This window comes from Aquila chrysaetos, chromosome 5 (assembly GCF_900496995.4).
Source record: "Aquila chrysaetos chrysaetos chromosome 5, bAquChr1.4, whole genome shotgun sequence".
In the NCBI taxonomy this organism is placed as follows: domain Eukaryota; kingdom Metazoa; phylum Chordata; class Aves; order Accipitriformes; family Accipitridae; genus Aquila; species Aquila chrysaetos.
The window spans coordinates 64578368-64597362 of NC_044008.1; the positions used below are offsets into that span (position 1 = coordinate 64578368).

The 18995-nt window shown below is 52.3% G+C and overlaps 1 protein-coding gene across 5 annotated transcripts in view; it reads right to left on the bottom strand.

Annotated features, from left to right (window-relative positions):
• The window catches only part of PIK3R5 (phosphoinositide-3-kinase regulatory subunit 5), a 63477-nt gene extending 46918 nt beyond the window's left edge, over positions 1 to 16559 (bottom strand). For 2 of the 5 annotated variants that reach the window (XM_030015941.1, XM_030015934.1), the window contains exon 1: positions 16453 to 16559. The gene's annotated coding sequence lies outside the window, so the exon portion shown is untranslated. Of the gene's footprint in view, positions 1 to 39; positions 158 to 6665; positions 7321 to 7405; positions 7717 to 12154; positions 12429 to 16452 lie in introns of those variants that run through there. The other 3 variants (XM_041123793.1, XM_030015937.2, XM_030015935.2) reach the window with 3 other exon arrangements.
• Positions 16560 to 18995: the final 2436 nt, after the last annotated feature.

Here is an 18995-nt window from a genome sequence, read left to right on the forward strand (position 1 = left end):
AACGGTGGAGAAGAGCCAAAAGGAGAAAAAGTAACTCACCCAAGGTGTCAGGGCAAACCCCTGGTAGATCTGGGAAGAAACCACAAAGGTCCTGCACCAGCTGGAGCACCGGACTCACAACCCCTCTGCTCTGCCTGTTCTCACTGCCAACACTCACAGACACTTCCCTCATGATGGCACCTCCTCTCTAGGCAACACTCCCAACAACAGCTTTTCTTCCAGCCCCTCCCAACCTCACCCTCTCTCTTCATAGACTGAGAACATCATGCTGCAGCAGAGAGCAGAGCTGGGGTAAAAGATGCAAAGGCTGCTCTCGTCGGTGGGTATGCATGCTCTTCCTTCCACCAGACACGCCAAACCCCCTGGAACTGCAGCAACTCTTGTGCCCAGCACAGTCTGGAGGAGGAAAGATCTGCTGTCGCTGTACGTTGGACCCAGGAGCCCACCCAGGCAAGGTGACTTACCCTCAGTCATCTTCATCCATAGCGTGCCCTTAACCGCATCTGCTTTCCCCCGCTTGTCCACACCTACTTTCCCCCCGTGGCCTCACACACCCCATCAGCTGCCTTATGCCATGGCTGAGTTGTTCTCAAGGATTTTGCGGGCAAGGCTCGGGGTCTACTGCAGGATCTGCGGTGTGACCTTGGAAAGTCATTTGTGTATCTGGAAATGTATTGGCTCTAGGTATTTTTGCATAAGCTACTTTCCCCGTGGTGTTTTTGCCCTACTGCTGAGCACGAAGGACTCGGTAATCAAATGAGGTCAAAGAAAATTCCAGCCAAAACCCCAGCAGCCTCAGTCCCTCCCCAGCAGCAGCTGCTGCAAACAGCCAACAGCATCCAAACAAGCACAGCCCAGGCTTGGATGACAGTTCTCCCTCTCTGGTAGCACAAGACAAACCATCACAGAAAGTGGGAATAACCCTGTGGGATTAAGCAACCTGCCACGAGCAGAGCTGACATCTAAGACAACACACAGGCAAGCAAGGACATGGACTGCTAGTTCCCAAGGGCAGAAGAACTGGAGAAAGCAACTCTCCGGAGAAAAGACTGCAGAGCCTGCAGCCCACCCGTCCTCTGCCTCTCGTTACGCATCGAGTAGACTTCCCGTCTGAAGAGGAAGCCACAAGCCATGCATCTGAATCCATCTGCACAAAAACATATCCTTCCCCACCGGCTGAAGCCGAGGGCTCCGCCACGGGCTCGCCCATTGAGATGGTTTCCACGAGCAACCTGCACTTCTGCATTTTCAACAGAGATCTTCTTACTTCACCTTCCCGCATGCTGGTGCCAAAAGGAGAAGTGCTCTGGAGCCGGGGGGAAGTTGTGCCACCGTTTCCTATTCTGGATGATGATTTCACTCTCCTGCCACATCCGAGAGCCACACGTGGCACCCACCATGCTGCGCAAATGAGCTGTGAGGCTGTTAACACGCAAAGGGCTCTGGTTTGGGCCAAGCAGTTCCAGGAAACTCAACAGTTGTGTTCAAGAAAATACAAAAATAAAGACAACACACACAAATGATCTGGTCAGAAATAACCATGCTGTCCCTTGGCACTCGCAAGGCTGCAAGATACCAAAGCAGGGCATGTGGCTCAGCAACGGAGCGGCTGGGGAAGGAAAGTCCACGTCCAAGCAATGACTTTCTGCGCTCTCCTAAATGACAACATGCACAGCTAGGTTGGGCTTAAGCAGTCCTGGGGCCCTCTCTTCTTGTTTGAAGGGGGTCAGTTCCCTTGGCCCCTTCCCATGGCCACACAGCACTGTCTAGTGATGGGGGAAGAGCAGATCCAGAGCAGCCAAGAGATCCACTCCTCCCCACACATTCATGGAGCTGGATTCTTCCCGCCTTGATGCTAAAGGAACAGCTATGTAAAAACCAACCACTGACAAACATCTGAAGGAAAGACTCTACACTGTTTATCGCCAGGGTTTCCCCACATTTGCTGAGTGTGGGCATGGGGGCCAGGACTTATCCCCCCCCCGAGCAGCTTGGGTTTGTCTTCCAGTCTGGATGACAGATTCAAGCATCACTCCATATGTAGGCGGCTTTCCTTACAGCCATAACAGCTTGGGTTTCTGCTGACACCATCAAAAATGTCATCCCCATTTAGAGGGCAAAATCTCCTGCCTCTCTTCCCCAAGGGAGTTTGATAAGCCCCATTACCAGAAACTTTCTACACCACAGCTAAAGAGTGGATCAGGTCTTAACATATTCCCTGCTTAAAACTTATTGCCATAGCCTTATCACCAGAGAGGCACCTCTAGATATTTTTAGAGGTAATATCTGCTAGCATAGGAATTACAGTGCATTAATTAGCAGAGACACACATACTGACAGTCACAAGGTCAAAACACAACATCCATAATTTACACCTTGTTGGGAGTTACTGAGAAAACAGAACATACAAGAGCCATCACAAGATCTGCCATCTTGCAGGGCTCTGAGCGCAGAGGCTCGTATCTCCTCAGAACAAACAGGGAAAATTTACTTTCTCAGATGGACCAAATCCTCACGGACAGCAAAACTCAGTGGGGGCTCTACAGGCATGTTGAGTCAGTCCACGCAAGGTAACTTATGGGTTTGCAAGGCTGTTGTCCAGCAGTCCAATTGCTTGGGGGAAAAAAAAAAAAAATAAGGGCTGGTCAACATTTGCTCTTCTGGGATAAACTACTAAGAAAATTTGTCTGCACTTTGGTATCAGTGGCCATTCATGCTCCTCAACAGACACATGCAGCCTCAGCCTTTCAGATGATGGGGGTACCTTGAATCTGAGAGATGGAGCTGCCCTTTTTAACGGCTAGTTAAGACTAGAGAAAGTTCTAAGCTGATTGGTCATACAGGTGGGCAGATTCACTTTCCTGAGCCATCTAGATCATTCCTTAAGAAGTTCATAACCAGACCCCACTCTAACCAGCCTCTCTTCTCCCAGAGCTTCCTCCACTGCGTAAAAGTTATTGGCAAGGAAGCATCAGAGTAAGTCAGGCTGCAACAGGACTTCCCACACTTCCCACTGCATGCACAGACAGCATCAATAGCAATAACCTGCTCCAACCCCAGAGCAATGGACCAAGAGAAGGTACTACTCAGGTTTCACCACCACTGAGCAGGACAGCTCTGCTAGATGAGTGGATTAAGCCGGATAATTCAGTTCCCCTCCAAAAAATCCCCAAAGTGCAGCTGCTCGGAGAGGGAGAGGGAACCACTGTGGGATGCAAGACTGACAGCAAGTCGATACCACTGTCTAAAGAAGAAAACTGTGCCATTACTTGCCTACAAAATGCTTGATTATGACAAAGATTCAGATTAAATTAAGCCATCCAGAGCTGGTTGATGGCTAGGTCAGGTGCACTGTCCAGAAGGGGCTTATTCATATGCATGACAACAGTTCAGTTAGACTTTCTGCCAGAGTGGTTTACACCTTCTTCTCTGAACACCCTGGACCACCAGCAGCCCTGCTGGCATCCCCACAAAGGCTCTTACCAGCACACCAAAGTGCATAGCAAAACGAAGAAAGCCTCTAACACCCTGAATACCTTTGTGAACCTGCTGTACAGCCAACACCGCATCAAGGCAAAGAAGACCAGCCAAAACTCTTGGTATTTTGTTTTACAAAAATGTAATTAAGGCTGGCAATTCCACAGCCAAAAAAAATGGAGTCCAAGGCATGAAGCAAGATAACAAAAAAATCATCCGGTGACTTTGGAGAACCCACATCAACTATTTGCTCTGCTGTAAAGCTCTGCGGTGACACTGGGTCTATCCCAGGGGTAGGATTCATTGCCTCCAACTTTACCTATGCAAAAATGAGGTGACTCTCTAAGCAAATCAACATCTACAGACAGAGAGAGCACCTGGTATGGAGGTCAGCTCATCCCACCCAACTTGTACCCCTCTTCAGGGGGAGCCCGCAGAGCAAGTTAAATTAGAGGCCTAAATTTTTAGGCAGGCATCCTTAAGCGAGACAACTCCCATCCTTATTCTCCTAAGCTGCTTCCCGCATGCAAAGCGGGAATAATCACACTTCCTTCCTTAGCCAGCAGTTGCACAACCAAATGTTTCAAAGCCTGTAAGAAGCTCAGATAGTGCAATAATGGGAACATGGAAATTGCAGTAGACTCAGTTTAGCTTTCACTTCTTTCACCCCCAAATTTGATTCATAACAAATAAAAGCAGAAGCCAACATTTTTGCAAGTGACTTTGTCTGCTGGAGATCCCCAGGACTTCTTGTTAGATGTCCACTTCTGAACAGCCAGGTGTAAGCTCTGAGGAAGAGCGCCAGAGGCTGGAACGAGCAGCTCTCAATAAACCACTAGTCCAAAACTTTATAAGCACACCACTTTAAAGTCTTTGCTGTAAAAACAGAGAGTTATTTCCACCTCTGAAGAAGGAATGTGTGCTTTAAAACTGCCTAAGGTCAATTTTATGGGGCTATTTCACAGATTAACTACATTAGAGTACCGATAATCCAGAAAACACAGACAAATAAGAGGAAAAAAAATGCATCATTACTTAGTTATATGGAGCACGTGAGGACTAGCAACAGATAGTCATAGACACCAATGGTCTAGCGTGTGTGGGACAAGGCAGCAGAGGTCTTATTTCCACACTGAAGCTGCATTAGCTCTTCAGCCAGTAGCAAAATTCCCATCAGCTGTGGCAGGACCAGTTGTGGACCCTCACCTGAGGTTATTGAAGAAATCAACAGAACTGTGCCTATAATCAAGCAACCCCCATCACTCCTGGAGGGAAGATGCAGTCTCCTACCCAACCTGCTAAGACTGACCGACACAAGGATTTGAAGTGATGGCAGAGGAGCGAGGAAGGCTCCAGCACGCAACTGCCCATGGGAGGATCATCGCTGAACGCTGTTGTTTGAGGCTGTCACAAGCTCTCTTCTCTTCAGTCATTTATTTGCCATCATTTTTTTAATAAGAAAAAGTTAGACAAGCAGGTGGGGCTGCCCCTAAAATGTACAAAATGCAATCACAACAAAATTTTAGTGATTTCAGAGTGAAACCGCTATCATGTTACCATCCTGGTAATGAACTTCTCATCACAGCATTACTGACTAGACTCCAGCTCCAGGGAGCTGCTCCAGGAGTTTATTTTCACTTTATGAAGCACGAAAGAGTCTCCTCCTAAGCCTGACTGAAGATACCGAGGTAAAGCATACTGCAAAACACGGTGCAAGAGCTGCAAGGAGACACACAGCACCTGGGGTTGAGTTTGCAGCCAGGCTCAACTTCTGGATACACTAGGACAAGTTCAGAGCAACACACTGGTTCTAGTTTTAGCAAGGAAGTCACAGCAGATAGCCAAAATCTGAACATGAACCAGCAGCCTTGGAGGTGGCAGGGCTGAGGGCAGCGTCAGCAACCCCCAGGGAATTCTTAGCTACTGGAGAGGACAAGGTGATCACAAAACCAAAGTGATGTGCATCTGGCATGATGTGTATGAACCACCAACCCCATCATTTGCAGGGGTTACCATGGGATCAGCTTCATGGACACCATGTGCTGCTCATAAGACTCTTAGCGCTCACACAAACCCCCTCTGATCCTTCCAGAGTCTGTGCCTGTGCAGTAATAGCTGCAGTTGAATAAAGTAACAGAAGAGGAGTCTCAACAATGTGTATGTAATAAGAGCAATCTGGAAACCACAATCCAGTCAAGTTCAACAAGCGTTGGATTAAAGACAAGTACATGCTGGTTTCACAGCATCACTACCACCTTCAACATCAGCAGTGCTGGCAGCAAGTGAAGGCATGAGATGAAAACAAAAGGAGACCCCTTTTCCAGTCCTGGGGTCTCATTCTCTCCCACCAGTGCCTATAAGAATAGCAGCAGCTCATTTGTTGTGCGCACCAGATTCAGCCTTTCGGGTACCCAATTTGCAGTGGGGGCACAGCACCCATCCTCCTTAACACTGGACACTGAGAAGACCAATAGTAAATTTTAGGAAGCCAAGGGGCCTCTTGGAGTCATATTCAACAGTAGAGCGGGGATTACAACATTTTGCATTGGCTTTGCATCTCGACTGACCTGAGCTCTAATCAGTCCTTTGAAGGTTTATTGCTTCTATATTCAGGCATGAATTTTAGACTAACTATGCATTTCCTTGAGAAACAGAAGTAGCCTGCAATCCATCGCAGACTCATACAAGCTGAAGACACTTGCAAACTATTCTTGGACTTTCTGTAAGCGAGCGATTCCTTGTTGTGAGGTTAGCAATGTGAATGGGGCAGCTACGTGGAGACCATGACCAGCATTAGACCCTAGCAGCAACGCTTAGGGGAAACTGAAACCACAACAGTGCGATAGTGTCCAGTGCAGAATTGTCTGCAAACCACCCTACCACCCATTCTGCAAACTGACACTTCCTCTTGACTTATTTTTAAAATGTTCTTTTTTACAATTACCATTTTTCAGGACACGATCTAGAGTACTCTTGATAAACAGATAACGGGGGAATTCCACTCGCTACCCCTTTAAAGCCATGATGTATTTTGATGCCGAGAAATACAAATCTCTAAATTAGTCCCACCGAGCCATCACTGAGAAGAACAGTTGCGATGGTACCTTCTCTCTTTCTCCAAAAAGACATTGCTCTGTATGTAACCCCAGTGACTCACTGAAGGTCCTTTCAATCAAAGATGCTCTTACCATTGGCAAGTCGCTGTCTTCATCTCCATCTCCAGCTAAAAACACGGGCTGCACCCTTCATCTCCATACTCCATTATTTTTAGCTCCTGTAACGCAACGCTCTTGAACTGTTCAAGTATCAAGCTTTGGAAATTGAAAGGCACAGGGAAGAATGTGTCTTCCTGATGTTATTAGAATAAGGACTATTACTTTTTGCAGTGGTTTCTGAAGGAAACAGCAAAAGTCCCATTCCTGGAGATGCTGAAGGACAAGCTTCAAATTGAAGGACAGGGAGAAAATATGCCCTGCTCTGCTTCAAATCGAAGGGCATATGCCCTGCTCTGGTGGGGATGGGAAATGGGATAAATTCAATCACAGAAAGGCTTCGGTAAAGAGGAGGAGACTTAGGTATGCCTGTGTCCTGGAAGGCAGAACAAGCAGCAACAAACTCAAAGCAAATGACAGAGGGAGAGTGGTCCCTGCCCCAAGGCCAGGGGGAGAGAGACAGACCCTTCACAGCCCTTCCAGTCCAGATGGCCCTTCCAGTCTGCACCTCTCCATCCCCATTGCCTTTTCAATCCTCCTGCCTTGAGGCAGATGAGCAGCTACAGACGTCTGTGGGAACTTCTTGGATTTCACCATTGTAAAGTACATCTTGACGCTGAACAGTAACTTCCTAAAAAAAGCAAACGAAGAAAAAAAAAAATTCCAGCCCTACCCTGTGCTTCTTTTTATCTCCCCTCCATCAACACTTTGCTCACCTTCTGACACACCAGACTAAGGCTGGCAGGTTTCAGCAGCCCGTGCTTTGCTTTCTGGCTAGGAGCGCAGAGCCAAGCCCATCTCCTCTCCTCTTGCTCTCATCAGCAATAGCCGCTCTGCCACCACTACCATGCAGCCAGCAACAACTCCACAACTCCCTGGCATCCAAACACTGCTCTCATCCAGCCTGCGACAGGTGCAGAAAGATGACCCAGGATGTCAGCAACCCCAGTCCCATCCACGACCACTCGATGGGCTGCGTGGGTTTGGCAAAACTCAGCTAGGGTAAGAAAAACCTCTATTTTTCTCCTCAAAAAACAGCAGAAATGACACATATCTGATCTGAGTAAGAAAAGACCAGTTATATATACTCACTTTTCAGAGAGGAAATGTACTTGTTCCTGGCACCAATTACGAAAACCCCTCGCCACATGATGCAAGAGTTAATTTTAGCTTGTATCAGTCTTTATCACAGCAGTGAAGGTTAAAGTTTCACCCAACATCACAGTCAATTACAAGCTCAGTGTCAAGTTAAGCCCCAAGAAGATTTAGGCTGGAGATAGCGATGGTGTTTGGCACAGCCCAGCTGGGTGCCTGGTACTGTCAGCAGTATGCAATGGAAACTCCAGGGCTGCTCTTCAGGGAAGGTGGAAGTTCAGCAGCGAAGTGGCTGTGTGTCACAGGAGAGGACCAGGGGAAAAAATAAAAAATTCAGCAAATGCATAATTTAGAGAGAGAAAAAAAAAAAAGGTGTTTCCCAAATTAAAGGCAGCAGCCCAAGCTGTCTCTGCCAAGAAGGAAGTGAAGGACATGACACGGTTCCTCCCAACACTCCCTAGGTTGGCTGTTCAACCTGGTGGGACAGACCAAAAGGAGACATCCCTGTTAGAAGGGTCTTACAGCCACTCACATGGGGCAAAGGGGACAAGACTCCAGGTATTTCCACACTCAGCAGGAGACACCCTCCCAAAAGCATAAGGGACACCTGGGGTTGAGGTCCGTGTCCACATATAGCAGGCACTGGCCTCCCTCCCAAGCTGAAGACTTCACTGAGGCTGAAGATGCTGGGCTCCCTCCCAAGCTGAAGACTTCGGTGCAGCTGAAGATGCTGCAACGAAGTCGTCAGCTTGGGAGGGAGCTCAGTACCTACTGCCTCTGGGCACGGACCTCAACCCCAGGTGTTCCATGTGCTTTCTAGAGCAGCTGCTGTGTACATGGGGCTTCTTTGGACACGGCCCTTGGGGAAAATCCATTTTTACCGTGCAAGATTACGTGTGGGTGGCACTACTATCATATTTAGGATAGCACCAAACACAAAGGGAAACAGTGATACTGCGATATCATGAAAAATTCTCATCAGCTATTCTGTGTTCCACTGACCCAGCACTTCCGTGTGCCTCTCCAAACTCTTCTCAAGACTTCTTACCCCCCCCAAAAACATGTCATGTTGCTCCCTACTCTGCTACACTGGCTCACAGGGTGGGCTTGGTTTGGGGGGGGTTGATTTGGTTTGGGGTTTTTTTTTTTTCTCCTATTGCAAAATGATCTATTAGCCTCAATAGGGCCAGGCACCATCCCCATCCTGTAACCGAGCAAAGTGGCACACAGCACACACAAACAAGGGTCCCTCCCAGAGGGGACCCCAACCTCTGCCCCACGCTGCCTTCCCCCTGCAGCTCCCTTGCAATGAAGGACAGCGAGAGCTGGTGCTAATTCCTTCAGCCTATTCGGAAAAACAAGTTTACACGTGAGATTTCAATTGGCTCTGTCTCTGCTTAACTACTCCAGCTGTGAAACAAAGTAAGTGAGAGACAAAGCACTACAAACAAGCAGCGTGACCATTTCAGAGGGCTTTTTGTGAGCTTTAATGCCAAACCCACTAAATAGATTAACTTACAGCATAAACAAGCAAGTAAATCTTTCCCCCAAGGCCCTGTGTATCCAAAGGAAGCTTTAGAAGTTGCTTCCTGCCATTGTGGAGGCCCTGCTGGGAACCCAGGAGCCTTTTCAGTCCCTGGCTTGGTTGCCCAAAACCTTCCATTTGCTTCCAGCACCGCTGGCTGCAGCACCACAAAAGACAGATGATGGCAAGGACGTTTTTGGCTGTTCCCCATCACCCTCAGGCCAAGGGCAAGCAGGACTGTGATTCACACGCACTTCCAAAGCTCACAGAAGGGTGTGAGTCCCAATTTGACCAGAGGACTCGGTACAACCACAGCACCACCATCATAATTGATGAGAAGAAAGGAAGTTTCCAAACGAGGAGACAGACCAAGGAGAGGTGGGCATCCATCCAACAGTGGGATGACCAGCAGTGGTTAACCCCACCAGGCTGTTGAGTCCCCACGCATCTTCAGACAGCCCACAGCACTGAAATACCACAGCAGCATCCACACTTGCCATTTGAGAGGGGAATGACAAGCCTAGGGCACAAAACCTTTCCAAACTTTGTGTTCACCTCTGGGAAGAAGCAGGCTCAAGCTGTGCTGGAGGCCACCGCTGCATGCCAGATGTACCAAACCCTGCAGATGTGGAGAAGGGCAGGCTGCACAAAGGGAAGGTGCTGGGTCTGGAGATCTCGGGACCATCCCATCACAAGAAGTGATGTCCAAGCCCCTGGGCTCTCCCTGGCTGAGGGCAGGACCCTAAGCTGGTCCATCCTTTGGCCTGGCCTGGTACAATCACCAGAGCTACATCCCTATCAGCCCAAAGAGCCATGGAGGAGACAAGCTGAAAGGTATCCTCTTCACAGGAAGGCCCTATCCACCACATTCCACCCCTTCTCCCTGGCACAGCGACTACATCTGACAGTGACATGACAGCTGCAAGGGACAGAGAGCACCCCATCCTTGAAGTGCCTCCAGCCAGGTTGGCACAGCCCCACCAGCTGGTCTCCCACATGCAGAGCAAGTCCCCCAATTCCCCCAGTCACACATCACAGGAGCAAGGGGTGTAAGAGCTCATGCAGCACGTGCAGCCTGAACCCCTTCCAGCCCCCGTTTTCTCCCATGATGGGCAGGAGCATCATGGCACACGGGGCCGGTCCCCTGGCTCAAGCTCTTCACTAGGAGCTGAGCTCCTGGGAACAGGCGTGATGGTGACTGCAAGTGCCCAGTTTCCACAGAGTCAAAGGCTACTCCCTTCATCCTAAAGCATCACACTCATGGCGGTGTTCTGGTTGGAAACCACAGGGCGTAGGTGGGATGCCATTAAATACCTGCTCGCCTGCCATCACTTCTAAACCCAGTGCTGCAATCCGGCAGCTCAGGGCCCACCATGAAGGAGGTCCCCAGGCTCTAGGTGTGCTCTGTACCAGCAAAAGTGGATTTAGACCCATGTAGCCATTCTTTCGCGCCATCCGAGTTCCCCAAAGGATTAGACACCCACCGGCATCCAGACCAGATCAACCTGGGAACAATTTGCATTTAATGAGCAGTCGTTTGGGGACCTTAGTCTTACTGGCTTTGATTGCAATCCAGCCAATTGATCCAGGGAGGCAAGCCTCAAGCAGGAGCCCTCTCAGATGAGCAGGATTCACACACACAGATGAGGAGCAGCAGGGATGTCGCTCAGCCAGGGTTTTCAAGGCTGGAGTTTGCTCAGTCGGACTGCAAAGCCTGCACACCCGAGAGCTGCTGTAACTCAATCACGCAACCGCGGGCTGTGGGAGGCTGCACACGGTGTGTGTACCGATTTGCAAGGTTTATCAACACAAAGACACCGAGAATGAAGAAACATTTGTGAAGTTTCACATGTACAGATTGCCAGAAACAATGAGAAAAGGGAAATGCCACCTGAAAGGATGAGAGCTTGTTTTCAGAGAAGCCTCTGAGCCGAGGGTTTAAATAGACATAAAGCAATGGGGGAAGCAGCTGAAAGGGGAAGCATTTCATCCTAATTTGAGACAAAGAATGGGCCTTTGTGGAAGGGATGAAAAACACTTTTGCAAGCTCAAGACAACACCATCTTTCCTAAAGCGTGCACACACCAACCGTACATCCATCCACACAGCGTTGCATTGCAACAGATGTTAACACAATATTGAAAATACCTTGATGTTACAGCACAAAACCTTCTACCACAGGATAAAAAAAAGATGACTAATTCCCTACTGCAGCAGCTGCTAAGGACAGTCACAAGATCAGGCTGAAGCTGAGTCCTTCCTGCTCAGCCGGAGTGGCATTGGGCAGCCGTGAGCGGCATGACCAGGGGGATGATGCTCCAGAATGCCCTTCCATTCCCAGATGCCACCATCAGAAGAGGTGCTCATGCCAGATCTCCTCACTTCTGTTTAAACCCACCCCAAAATAAGGACCGGCAGCATTTTAGGAGCACTCGAGCTGCTCTCACCCCAAGCACTGCGGGAATTTTGGGCAATGAAACAAAGCATTTGAGGGAAAGCCAAGCCCCATCCCCATCTCTCTTACAAGCACAGACAGTCCCCCTGCAGCACTGAGAGTCATTAATAATTGTCACAGCACCACAGGACCACATCACCCAGCCAGGTAGCGTTTTCCCATTCCCCTTTTAACTCAGCAAGAGGGCCATGTGTTGGCTAAAAACATCTGCAGCCCTTTTCACTGCCTGGTCAGCCCGGCACAGCTGGGGAGGGAACGCTGGAGCCCGCTCTTCCCCGGGCACACACCGGAGGGCTCGCCAGCCCTCTTACGGGAACGGTGCAGCACAGGTGGGAGTGCTGAACCACACAGCTGCCCCGGGCAGGATCTGGCCTCTGGGCTCTTTCTTACCAACAGGAGACACGAACCTTGGTGAACTCTCAGATGTGGCAGGTTATGGTTAAATACAGCAATCGCGCTTGCAAGGAGAGGACATCCGAGACGAAAACAGCCAAGCCTCGAACACGAAACCCCACCACAGTGTTTCCAAACAAACCACGCTTCCCGTAGCATCACGCCACCTTCACACTCAACAGAGCCAGCTCTCTCCCAGCTATGCATCTGCGAACTCAGCTGAGCATCTCCCGCTGCGCCACGCCGGCGAGGGAGCGGATCATCTGACCGCAAGCCGAAGTTGCCTTTTTTTTTTTTTTTTTTTTTTTTTTTTTTTTTTTTTTTTTTTTTTTTGTGGCAGAGCTTGAAATCAGAGATTAACAAGTCTAAAGAAGCTCATGCCTGGCCACTCATGTATTCCAGATGCACATGCTATAATCACAGCTTGCCAAACAGGATACAAGGCGTAAGAAAATAAAGCATTTTATCTTCAAGCTTTTCCAAGAGGGTATTGGAAACAATGGGGAGGAAATACAAAATTAACACTAGAGAAGAGCAATTGGCAGTGCCCCTCGCAAGTCTGTTCTTCATTACAAGGCCGCCTATTCAGTAGCTTTCATTAGGAAAATCGCATCGCAGAGCCATTCCCAACAGTGTCCCTATTTCCTAATTAAGCTTCACCAAAGAGCCGTGTCTTTCAGTTACCGCACCACATACAATCACAACAATTACCATTTCATCGCACTCTGGCTGTTGAAAACCCTGCAATTAAAGCATCCGAGGAGTCACACAGGCGCGTCATCGGGGAGACAAATTCTCATGTCGTGCTAATTGGCAGCCAAAGACAAGATCAGAAAAAACAGGAACATCGGTTTTTGGTCTCCATGCTGGGAAAGGCGCTCAGGAGCTGCAGCCGCTCCCCAGGCTCCCACCCAGGAGGCTGGCGAAGAGGGCTCGGTGCCAGCAGCAAGTGCTAGTGAAAGGTCCTGTCCACCCCTCCGGGCTGCAGCACAGGGTGATGCTCACCGTATCCTCGTGCTATCACAGCCACATCACCAGCTGCACTTTTGGGAAGGTGAACAACCCCGACCCAACACACACAGCGCAAGGTGGACGCAACCTTGGGTGGTTTGCAGAGGTCACCTGGAGACCCCCAATGATGGCTTTGGATGGGTGGGAGCCTCGCAAGGAAGGGGCTGGCAGTGGACCGGTGACAAAAATGTCCCCACACCGCCTCCAGCCATGACAGATAAGGCAAGGATGGGGAGTCCCGCAATACTGAGCCTCTTAGGGAAGCAAAAGGGAAGTCTTGTAGAGAGGAGGGAAAGAGCACGAGCAGCAGCTATGGAGCCTGGATTGCATCCACAGGTCACATTTTCCTCTGCTGCAGTCAGGAGTGACATTTCCAACCCAAAACACCGCCCGGGCTGAGCATGCCTGCAAAGCACAGAGCTGCAGCAAGGGAAGACCTGCTGGGCTGCAGTGCATCTGGGGGGGGGGGTGTCATAGTTTCCATAGGAACCTCAACCCCCCTCCCCATCCTTTCACCTACTGCCCAGCACAAGTTCAAAGCACTGATGGGAACAGTGTTCAGATGCAGCAGGAGCCTCCTGCCACTCAAAAAACACTTTGGGGCATTCACTTGAGTGGCTCTCCCCCAGCAAACTCATGCACAATTTTCCACTTGCAAAATAATAATGCAAAAATGGGCAGCCCCATCATGCCAGGAACAGCTCATCGGTCACCCAAAAAAAGAGAAGTCGAAACTACCCCAGGTGAGCTGCAGCGTGGCAAGGCCTCAGTGGTCCCCACACCACTGAGCGGCTGCCACAGCCCCGTCCCTGCCACGGCCAGAGTGCTGCACTGACGGCAAAGCTGCTGCCGCATTTGGCATTCCTCAGCCCCAAGAGCTGCTGCAGCATGGGGAGCACACCCCGCCGGGGCAGCATACGGTACCTCTCTGGCAATGCTTTCATCCAGATTCAGTTCTTCTTTCTCAGTGCAAAACTGACATCTTCATTTTCACGTTCGGCAAAAGGCACAAGGTGACAGTTTTGATTTGCTTTTCTCCAAATTGGGGTGCCCTGATCTCCAGGGGGGAGGAGGGACTGGCCAGCTGCACCATCCTCCAGCACCAGAGATGCGGGGCTGCTGGTGAGGAGCCCTAACCCCCTACCCCAAATCAACGCACACTGGCATTACAGCTTCTCCCTCTGTACAAGAGCCTCCAACACTTCTCATCCCCTTTCCTCTCGCCCCAACTGGGCTGCGGAGCTGCAGGGAGCCGGAGAGTGATGGCCACACGATGCCGGGGAAGGCAGAGCAGTGAGCTCCCCCCACTTCAATTTGGCAGGACAATGTCGTGAGGCTGGAGCTGGCCTCAGACCAAACGCACCCCTGGCTCGCGGTGCAGCAGACCGGGCTCTGCACTGCCCAGCTGCCTCCCTGCAGAAACCTACAGTGCATCACCCACCCAGCCATCGCCTGAGCCCTCCAACCTTACGCAGTCGCTGCCACTGAGGGATGTAACCACTGGAACCACCACTGCCAGGCTCTCACTTCTTCGCCTCTTTCTAGGTTTAAGCTTTAATCTGAGCAACACCCAGAGCTCCAAAACACTTTGCAATCATGTTTCAGAAACAATTTGCAACTCCATCCAAGTTTTTGCTCTGAACAAGGCAAAAAAAAACCCAACCCAGACCGCTCCAACACACATGAAAATTAAAGCGTTGACATCCAGCATATCCCTGGAGTTTGCAGGCTCTGCATCAAACCAAGATTTAGAAAATTAATCTAAATGGAAAAACTAAATAAATTGCACCTGTTCAGCATCAGCCCCTTCAACAGCAGGGTAAGCAGCACCAGCCTGCAGCCAGCTGCCTGAGCATGTTTTCACTGCATCGAGAGCAGCAGCAGCACCGAAAACAAGCCATTAGCAAAGTTAACGGGTGCTGGGGTGACAGCAGTGAGATTTTAATAAACATGAAAACAAAGGTCTGAAATCTCTTTTCTCCCGCTTTCGTTAGTGATTTGAATCAGCCTAGCCTCTTCCTCCCTTAGGGCTTACACCGTCCAAAGCAGCTAAACATCCTTTCGGGGAGGTTGTTGCAGAAGTGAGCGTAGCAGGAGGCGAGGCTGGGTCTGGGCACCCTCCAGTCGGCGCTGGCCACTAAACAGGAGCCACTGGTGACACCATAAGACCACAGAAGCACCTGATGGAAGATGCTCCTTTGCAGGCACAACTATCAGCACAGGCTGGTGCATGAAGCAGCACAGGGACATATATCTCAGGGCTGGTGCGTGTCCAGACTCCGATGCCGGAGGGATGACACGCTGCCGGGCTTGTCACATCCCAAACCACGTCCTGTTGCCAAAGCAGAGCCCTCACAGGGGTTACACCTCTGCCCCTTTGGGCTGCGGGGACCCGGCCGAGGGTGACAGGAGCAACAGGCGACTCACGGCCCTCGGGTCCCTCCAGCCTGGGGAAAAGAGCTCCTGCTGCAGTGACATGGAGTGACTCACTGCCACCCCCGCCAGCGGCCCGGCCAAAACTCCAGGCGGGTGCTGGAGAGCCCCTGGGATTTCCCGGGGACCCAGGCACAGCGGGGTGGTCCCCTGGGGCCGGGCAGGGCCCCACACCTGGGCCCTGAGCAGCAGCTCTGTGGGGCGGCACAGAGGAAAACAAGTACGCAGTCCAGAAATGAGTCACGGCAGCGGGGCCCATCCCCACCCGCGGGGTGACACCAGCTCCTCCTGGCCAGGGCCACGGTGGACCACGGAACCCCCTGGGCTGCAAGGGGACCTCGAGGGAGACGCGGTGCAGGGTGCCCCCTTCCAAGGTTGCAAGGGAAACCCCCCACCCTAGGGCTGGTGACACCCCCACTGGTGGGTTTCAGTGGAAGCCCCCGGCTACATGGGACCCCCCCATCACAATAGGTTCATTCCCCCTCCTGCTACTCGGACACCCCGTTTATAAGTAGCCCCCTCAAAACACACAGCCCCCCCCCACGCCGGGCACACTGGTGCACAGTGCCCTCCCACCACACGGCCCTCCATGCCCGCTGGGTGCACAGGCTCCTCGGTTACACGGACACCCCGGTTATAAGGAACCCCCTGCTCGTGCACCCCCTCCCCTCCACAGGCACCAGGTGTGCAAAGCGCCTTCCACCTCCCCCATTCACACGGCCACCCCGGTAATACGGCCCCCCCCGCCCCGGTTACACGGACACCCCCCGGCTACCGGGACGGCGGCGGCGGCTGCGGCTGCTGCTGCGGTCGCGGTCGCGGTCGCGGTCCCGGTCCCGCGGCTCTCCCACCTGGAGGGCAGCTGCCGCCGGGGCTCCCTGCCCATCCTCGGCGCGCCCCGCCGGGCTCCACGCCGGGCTCCGCGCCGGGCTGCGCTGCGCTCCGCTCCCCGGCGGGCAGCACCCGCGGCAGCGGGGCGGGGCCACCGGCGGGACCCGCCCCGCACGTGTGCGCCGCCCGGCCCCGGGCACCGCCCGGCCCGCCCCCGCCCCTCCGCCCCGCCGTCCACCCCGACCCCCGCCACCCAGCCCTTCATCCCTCCGTCCACCCAGCCCTCCCTCCATCCCTCCATCCATTCATCACTCCCTCCCACCACCGTTCATCCAGCTAGCCGTCCCCTCAGCCACCTCTCCATCCGTCCATCCTGACACCCATCCGCCCAACCGCCACTTTCCCTTCCACCCTTCACTCTTCCATTCATCCACCCCTCCATCCATCCGTCCATCCACCCCTCCATTCTTCTATCCATCCACCTCCCATCCATCCACCCATCCATCCCACCATCCTGCTATTCACCCACACCCTACCCTTCCCTCCATCAACCTCTCCTCTGTCCATGCACCTTTCCAACCCTCTATCCACCATTCCATCCTTCGCTCCATTCGTCCACCTGTCCATCCCTCCAGCCATCCACCTCTCCATTCCCCTATCCTTCTCTCCCTCCCGCCATGCCTCCATCCTGTGTGTTATGTGAGCTCGTTTTCCTTCCCTCCCTACGCAGCCCTTTACCCCATCTCTGCTGGAAAAGCCCTCAGCACCTCCCCAACAGCACAAAGCCACCCATGGCCCAAGCTGGGTGACACCAGGCTGGGGACAGGCTGCTGATTTCTGCTCAGATGGCACCTGGGAATGGCCTTTTCCTGCTGCCTTCAAGGTTGCTCCTGAGAAAGGGCCTGTGCCACCTCGGTTGCTGGCAATTACTTGCCCTCCGCGCCTTCCCGCTGGCCCGGCTGCTGCACGGGTCTTGCGGCCGGATCCAGCCCAGCTGATATCACGGGCAGGGGCAAGAATCTGTCTTGGGGTTTCTTTGCGGGTTTCAGTTTTTCAGAAGAGAGTGACCGCTGCTACTGACGCTCCGAGACTCGAAAGCTGCTCAGGGGCCAAAATAGATGTGGGTTTCGCAGTGAGATTCCAGTGAATTTTAAAAAAAGCAAACCCAGACAGAGCCAAAATCCCCTTTAATTGGTGACCCATTGAGACAACCACCCGCTGTGCAAACCGCGTGGGAACCCGGTGCTCAGAGCTTCAGCTGCCTCCTGCTCCGGCTGCAGTGCCGGGGCATCACGCTGCACCAGGTGAAACTCCTGCAGAGGGTGGATGTCGGCTTGACCTTCACCAGCTGAGCGGCCACCAGCGATTCAGAAGAAATCTTCCGGCTGCAAAAATAACAGGAAGGGGAAAGTCTGGTGTCTATGTCGTGATGCCACTTGCCCAAAGGCACTACCCTGCAAAATAGCCAAATATTCAGGTGGAGCAGGCTTTGTGCCACAGCCTCCTCTCAGCTTGGGCTCTTGACACCAGCTTTATAGGCTGGGTTCAGGTTTTGGGATGCCAAACTGATCTTTCCCATTCCTTCTGCCCCATTCCCACCTACTGGTTTCAGACCCAGCTTTTCAGCCATATCCCTGAACCAGAGGAATTGGGAAGTATCAGAGAGGCTAAATCTGCAGAGGCCAAACTTCTCTGGGTGTCGGAGCTGCAGCATGTCCCCTCCCATCCCATGCCTTCCCCACCTGATGTCCTGTGAGCTGCTTATTTTGCTCCTCGGGGTATGCTGCAGCCTGAGGAAGTTACCAAAAATGGTGGCTCAGGGGGCTCGTGCCGGCGGAAGGAAGCGGAGGAGCGCAGGGAGGTGCCGTGCCATGCCCCAGCCGCCACCAAGGAGGCTGCTGCAGCTTGCGGGGACAAGAATGACAAACAGCAGCGTGGCAGCTAGCGAGCTGGAGCAGCCACCTTGGGCAAAGGGCTCCAGAGCGGAGGCACCACTGAGGGCTGCCAACACCAGCGTGCTCATGGGAGCTCCTGGGAGCAGGGCGCTGTGCTCATCCTTATCACTCAGTTTTTCTCATTTGAGTTCAGGAGATCCTGGGGACACCGCTGCCATGCTTCGGGGTGACAGCAGGGCAGCAGGAAGGGATCCTAGGTGGCTTTTAGGGGCCGCACAGAGAGCAGATGAGGCAGCCCAAATCGCTCCCACCCATGCTGTGGGGTTGCATTCAGGGTGGCTGCAGTGACACTGACAGAAATGCCAAAGCTAAACGAGCTCCAGCCCGCGCAGTGCCACGGAGCACGCCGGCAACCTGCTGGGCACATCTCAGCCGCGCGGCTCCGGAGCTCGCTTCCTTCCCCTTGAGCTGCCCGACCAGCACCGGCTGGGGAGGAGGAAGCTGAGGCTGCACTCTGATGACATGTTTATTTAGACCTTTGGGTTCTTGGTACCAGAGTAAACATGCCAGTGGCACATGATGCAAAATGCTGACCTGGGGTAAACTCCCTCTGCCAGGGGAAACACGAGGCCAGCCGGTTCCAATGGACAAGCTTTGCACTGGAGACG